This window comes from Balaenoptera borealis, assembly GCF_965194805.1.
Source record: "Balaenoptera borealis genome assembly, chromosome: 18".
NCBI classification, from domain to species: domain Eukaryota; kingdom Metazoa; phylum Chordata; class Mammalia; order Artiodactyla; family Balaenopteridae; genus Balaenoptera; species Balaenoptera borealis.
In genome coordinates, this window is record NC_138877.1 from 15,726,864 (window position 1) to 15,734,307 (window position 7,444).

Sequence of the window (7,444 nt, forward strand, 5' to 3'; positions counted from 1 at the left end):
AAGAGAGTTAGAGAAAACATTGACGAAGAATATCTATATACAACTTTAAAAAAAATGGCCACTATTTGACCTTCCTGACTCAGTAAATCTTTTTAACTGAGCAGCGAGTCATTGGACTAGTGTGTTAGTTGGAGTTTCACCATACTTTAATTTTTCCCCAACCTATCCTTTGACAAGCACAGAAAGGCTACATGATGAAGCAAAGGAGGAAGCAGGAAGTGGAAGAAAGTCCTGGGTAGCATGTACATAGAGACATGGGTGTGGGCTCTAGGCAGCCCAGATTTTCCCCAGCAGGATGTAGTGCTACGTGCGGGGCGCTTCCTCAGGGACACGCCTACTCCTCAGGCTCAGCCCCTTCTCCCTGTGTTCCTTGTAGCCACCAGGGAAGATTCAGTTGTCTTCACCCATCACCACTCACTTTATCCCAGGAAGTTCACACCCACCTCCTCCTCCTGCCTCCGCAAGCCTTCGTGGAGAGTGGGCCCAGTACATGAGCTGCCCTGATATTCGCTATTCCCTGAGACAGGTCCTTTTAAAACGAGCTTAGTGCATAAGGGGAAGACGCAGATGAAGAACCCCAAGCCCAGCGTCGGCTGGGGTGTCCCCAGGTGATCAGCGTGATCTGGAGGCTGTATGTCCACCGTCACATTCAGTCCTTCTGAAGAGCTGCCTGTCCGAGGCAGGGAACCTCACGTCTCAGCGAGGTTAGGGAGTTTTCTCTAGGTCACTTCAATGCCCACATTCTTTATATGAAACCATGTCCCCCAGACCAAGTGACAGAGTCTAACAAAGTTCCAAGGCTCCCCGTCGGAAGCCCCTGAGCCCTCTGTTGCCTCTGCTTCTTACACAGCGCCCCTGCCACCCAGAGGTCACCACTGAGGAAGGACGTCTGCGCCTGTGTTCCTTGAGAAGATAAGTTGCAGATGACAGCGTCTGGAGTGGACCCACAGGTCCTGCTGGTCTCGGCCTGTGCCAGGAGAGAGCCGTTTCTGCCACCACACTTCAGGTATCTGTCACCCCCCAATGCTCCACCCCCAGCGGCTGATGCATCTGGGGCTTGTAAGGTAGTTGGGTGAGAGTCCTCAAAATTGGAATTGGACACGCCCTTCCCATTAAAATGGAAATGCTGGTTTTGTGAGATGAAGTTTGGCCGGCAAAGAGCGTTTTAAGGCTGGCTATGAGACGCAGTAGGCATGCGTTCATATTCTTCCAATAACCTCAGGTTGTTGAATGTAACCTGGTGAGTGTGCGTTGCTCTTTCAAAGCACTTTCACATGTATTCACTTATCCTATTTTACAAGGGAGGAAATCGAGACTCAAAGAAGTGGCTTGTCCAAAAAAAAAGAAAAAAAGAAAGGGGCGGGTAGCTGAAGTAAAATACAGATATTTTGAAATCTATGCTAGAAAACTTTTCCCTATGACTTTGTGGCCTTTTCTTTAATATCAGGTCCTACTGGACATCACTCCCTTCTCACAGCTATTTCTTTTCATCGCTTGTATTTTCTTTTTCTCTTTTGGGCAGAGTTACCTCATTTATTATTGATATTGATTAAGGGAGACAGCAGAAACTTGAGAACTGATTACTTATACAGTTGACCTTTGAAGAATGCAGGGGTTGGGACGCCAGCACCCGTGCAGCCGAAAATCCACGTATAACTTAGAGTTCACCCTCTGTATCCTCAGATTCAACCAACTACTGTAGTATTTACCACAGAAAAAAATCCGCGTGTGAGAGGACCCGTGCAGTTCAAACCTGTGTTGTTCAAGGGTCAACTGTACTACCTTCTTTGGGTTCTGGGCTGACAGAAAAGAAAACATAATCTTTAGGGAACACTACTTTAGCATGGAAATATTAAAGTAGGGACTCATTTTTTTTTTTTAAAGCTTATTTATTTATTTATTTATTTTTGGCTGTGTTGGGTATTCGTTTCTGTGCGAGGGCTTTCTCTAGTTGCGGCGAGCGGGGGCCACTCTTCATCGCGGTGCACGGGCCTCTCACTGTTGTGGCCTCTCTTGTTGCGGAGCACAAGCTCCAGACGTGCAGGCTCAGTAGTTGTGGCTCACGGGCCTAGTTGCTCCGCGGCATGTGGGATCTTCCCAGACCAGGGCTCGAACCCGTGTCCCCTGCATTGGCAGGCAGATTCTCAACCACTGCGCCACCAGGGAAGCCCAGGGACTCATTTTTATAATGCCCACACCTACATATTTTACAGTTATTGTTGATAAGAATATGAATATCAATAACTGAGAAGTTTCAAGAGGAATATATATGTGTGTGTGTGTGTGTGTATATATATATATATAGTCTGCATGCATATATATCCATGCATGTATAAACAAACATACATTTGTACACAAGAAAAATACAGGGACTTCCCTGGTGACACAGTGGTTAAGAATCCACCTGCCAATGCAGGGGACACGGGTTCGAGCCCTGGTCCGGGAAGACCCCACGTGTGTTGGAGCAACTAAGCCCGTGCACCACAACTACTGAGCCTGCGCTCTAGAGCCTGCGAGCCACAACTACTGAAGCCCGCATACCTAGAGGCCGTGCTCCGCAACAAGATAAGCCACTGCAATGAGAAGCCTGTGCACCACAATGAAAGGTAGCCCCCGCTCGCCGCAACTAGAGAAAGCTCGAGCGCAGCAACAAAGACCCAGTGCAGTCAAAAATAAATAAATAAATAAATAAATTTAAAAAAACCAATACTGTGTGCTCAATACCATTGTTGTTATTTAAAAATCAAAAGAAAAATACAAATGGCTCCAGTAGAATAATAGAACTCTCAATTAATATTTTTGTTTGTTTGTTTTAGACAAATGTTTGCTTCTTATTGCCCTTCTACGGCCGATTTCTTTTCTACTTTAGAGTGCCATTACTATGGTTTCCTGCTCAGCATAATAATTTCTATCTGTATGAAACTATCCTGATTGCTACCTGCAAGTCTCTGTGATTTCAATTGTGAGGGGAAGGTGGTGTCATTCAGATAATGTTCAAAAATGCAAATATTCCCAGTAGGAATGTCCACAGAAGTCTTTCCCCCACATTACATCGGAGAAAAAAACAGAAGCAGAAGTGTGATGGTAGTAAATGTGTACAAAAGAACTAAAACACTGCGGGGGTGATTGTTAAAAGTTAAAGTGAGGAAGACAGCATTCTTGTTGAAAGGTTTTACAAATCAGTGGTATAAACTCAACCGCCTCAAACTCTGATTTTCGTGTGAAATGAAACCAACAAAGGACTTTGTCAGATTTCAGATTCTACTTGGAACGGTTTTAGAATCAGCTCCCAGATGTTTACGATTAGAGTGTCTACCTCTTGACACTCTTTGAGCCAAGCTATTTTTAAGCATCTGCACAGACTTTTGCTTCCTCGAGCTTCAGGACTCCTGATTTCTGTGTATCAACGTCAAGCTTCCAGCTGTTTAAGTCATAGACAGGGGGCAGAGTGTGTCCTATTGATGGGGAAGATGGAGGCTCTAGAAACTCGTGTAGTTAAGAGAGACAAAGAGTGAAGGAGAGAGGCGCAGGCAGACTGGACTCTGGACATCTGTGTCCGGAAGTCCAGCCCCGAGCAGCCGACTCCTCTGGAGTTGAAACCACCCGTTTTAAGGACTGTGAAGCCAATTCCTAATGAGTCAGCTCGTCCTCTTTTTGTTGTTCGTCTGTCAGGAACATAGAGCACGGTTTCTCAACATTGGCAGTACTGACATTTGGGGCCACATCATTCTTAGTCATGGGGGCTGCCCTGTGCATTAAACAAAATTTAGCAGCGTCCCTGGCTAGCACCCACTAGATGTCAGTAGTGCCCCCTTAGCTGTGACAATCAAAAATGTCTCCAGACATTACCAAACGCCCACTGGGGTAAGGGTGCAGAGCAGTATCACTCCTGGCAGAGAACCGCTGAAATACAATATTCTTTGGGGCACTTATTCATTAAGACCAATTTTTCTAAATTATTGGCTCTCAAACATTATTTTCCTCTTGCCTTAAAAAGGAAAGTGTTAAAGTTTTACAGTTATGTGGCCCCTAATATGTATTACACTTTTAAAAATTAACTAATTAATTAATTAATTAATTTTTGTCTGCGTTGGGTCTTCGTTGCAGTGCGTGGGCTCTTCTCTAGGTGCGGGAGTGGGGGCTACTCTTCGTTGCGGTGCGCGGGCTTCTCATTGCGGTGGCTTCTCTTGTTGCGGAGCACGGGCTCTAGGCGCGCGGGCTTCAGTTGTTGTGGCACACGGGCTCAGTAGTTGTGGTGCACGGGCTCAGTTGCTCTGCGGTGTGTGGGATCTTCCCGGACCAGGGCTTGAACCTGTGTCCCCTGCATTGGCAGGCAGATTCTTAACCACTGCGCCACCAGGGAAGCCCCCTACACTTTTTTTAATGATGAATTTTTTATATAACAGTAGTGACCACTTTATAAAGGCAACTCTTTTTTTTTAAAGGACCTGTTTGCAGGTCTCTTGTTCCCTCTATTTTTCTCTTGTCCTTCTTCTCCATACCCCAATTCTTCCAGAACCTTCATAGAAAGTGAAAGGAATGGAGGTTGTGGTTCCCTCCGTAAGGTTGAAGATACGATGATGCATTTTGGGGAGATTGCTAGATCTAAGAGGAAACAGAGAAAGCAAGATGAGGAATGATGATGCTAGATTAAATTCTAACTCAGAAAAATAAGGAGCTTGGTGATATATAATATTAGACATTTTGGAAGAAGGTGACTATGTCCTCTTTATATTTGTCCTGGAGAAGAATACACTGAAGGACTCAGATATGTACCCTAGACTTTGGACCCCTGAAGCAGACCTCTACAATCTTAGAGGTTGATGTAGTTATAGAAAGGGAACACCCATAAGAAATATGGCTCTGGCGGAAGGAAGAGTCTCAGGTATCACAAGATGACTCCCAGTGAGGATAAGAGACGAACCATCCAAAGAACCAATGTGAAATTCCTAGAGAACCAGAACCCAAGAACCCTCATTTAAAATTCCTCTTTATCCCACACCTTGCCCTCTACCTTTTGCGTTGTTTATATAATATATTGAAAACACGGAATTTAAGCTCTTAATGTTATGCAGATTGTGCCTACATTGTTGAGATAAAGGTAGACATTGTTGAGTCTGTTTTTGGAAATCTTCCAAATCCATCCTAATTCGTTTCAGTTTTATGTTGTGGTTTGGGTCCCAGAGTTAATCGTAATAACGGGTGTCCTTTGGCTCTTGTCCGCAGTGTGTGTATTTCCCTTGGGCCATGAATAAAAGAAATGTCTAGATTTGGGTATTCTTGGTGTCCTTTGCACGATCTTTTTAAATTTTGCCTTTTATTTTTATTTTTAACACTGTTATCTTTGTTTTGTTCATCAGTTTGAATTTTTGTTGCTCAAATAGCAACAGAGACTTTTACCAGAGGCTTTATGTGTCTTCTTGCTTCCTAAAGCTTTTAGGCAGGCCAGTCACCCTGTGAAGCCATTAGAAATACTAGATTTTGAAACATGCTTGAAAAGTGACAAGATTTAGTCTTCTACTTGGGCAAAATCTCTATAGGCTTATGACAGTTTTACAGACCCAACATGTTATTCTAAGTGAGTCTGTTCATTTCATCTCATCAACATTCTCACTCAAATCAGCCAGAAATTCTGAATTTATGGCATGTATTTTATAGAATCATATTCACAACTTGTTGCTGGATCAAATTTGACCCTAGATGACAAATTTCAAAGCTGTAATTCCCTTATGCACTTTGGTTTTAGCAGAGAAATTTGTCCAAGTGCTTGGACCATATTGGTCCCCAATAAAACAAAATGTGTAGGTATTGTCTGGAGATAAAAAAAATAACCAGAATAGATTCTTATACTACCTCTATTTTTAATACTGTTCTTTTTTAAAGAGAAATTTTACAAGATGCCGTATATAACATGGTTGTATGAAAAGATATCCTGAAGTTTAAGGGAGATTTCTCCCTCAAATTGTAACAATTTAAGTGCTTTTCTTAAGGATTTTTATTTGTTTATTTTATTTTATTATTTTTTAAATTTTTTGGCCATGCCCCGCGGCATGTGGGATCTTAGTTCCCCAACCAGGGATCGAACCCACGCCCCCTGCATTGGAAGCACGGAATTTTAACCACTGGACCACCAGGGAAGTCCTCAGGATTTTTAAAATTTATTTATTTATTTATTTATTTATGGCTGTGTTGGGTCTTCGTTTCTGTGCGAGGGCTTTCTCTAGTTGCGGCGAGCGGGGGCCATTCTTCATCGCGGTGCGCGGGCCTCTCACTATCGCGGCCTCTCTTGTTGCGGAGCACAGGCTCCAGACGCGCAGGCTCAGTAGTTGTGGCTCACGGGCCCTGTTGCTCCGCGGCATGTGGGATCCTCCCAGACCAGGGCCCGAACCCGTGTCCCCTGCACCGGCAGGCAGATTCTCAACCACTGCACCACCAGGGAAGCCCAGTCCTCAGGATTTTTATTTTAAAAGATAAAGGTTTTGATTTGAAGTATTTTCTCCTTTTCTAACCTTCAAAATCCTGAGGTCAGTATGTCACTGCTCTCCAAGTGAGCTGGAGATGATACAGACTGAAAACAGAACCCCATGTGCTTGAAGATGCTCTGATTCAAGTACTTACAAAGTTCAGAACTCTTTTTAAGAAATTGAAGGGCTCTCGTGCCAGCAGCCAGAAGGTGAATGTGAGAAGAATGGAATAGGTTTTAATTTTTTTAACCAAATACATTTCCCATCAGGACAGGCTACATAATTTTTCTAGGCCAGTGTCAAATGAACACGCAGGGCCTCTTATTCAAAACATTAAGAATTTCAGGACAGTGACAGCAGACCATGAAACCAGGTGAGGGCCTCTTCTAAGCATGACATTGTTTGAGAGACACTTTTCCTTCTATTTATCTAGTCCCTCCCTCTAGTTCAGCTGGGTACTTTGTCACTCAGGGAATGCCTTTACTTGTTCAGAATGGGCCAGGGAGATTAATTCCATGGTTCATCTTGTATTTACAAGAAAACACGTGAATTTTGGATAATAGCATAAACCTGCAAAATACTTTTTTTTTTTTTTAATATACAAGAAATACTTTTTTTTTTTTTTTAAGATTGATTGATTGATTGATTGATTGCTATGTTGGGTCTTCGTTTCTGTGCTAGGGTTTTCTCCAGTTGCGGCAAGCGGGGGCCACTCATCATCGCGGTGCGCGGGCCTCTCACTATCGCGGCCTCTCTTGTTGCGGAGCACAGGCTCCAGACGCGCAGGCTCAGTAGTTGTGGCTCACGGGCCCAGTTGCTCCGCGGCATGTGGGATCTTCCCAGACCAGGGCTCGAACCCGTGTCCCCTGCATTAGCAGGCAGACTCTCAACCACTGCGCCACCAGGGAAGCCCTGCAACATACTTTTAACCCAAACTGTATTTTATTAAATTTAGCCATCCTCCATTGTGAGAAACACTA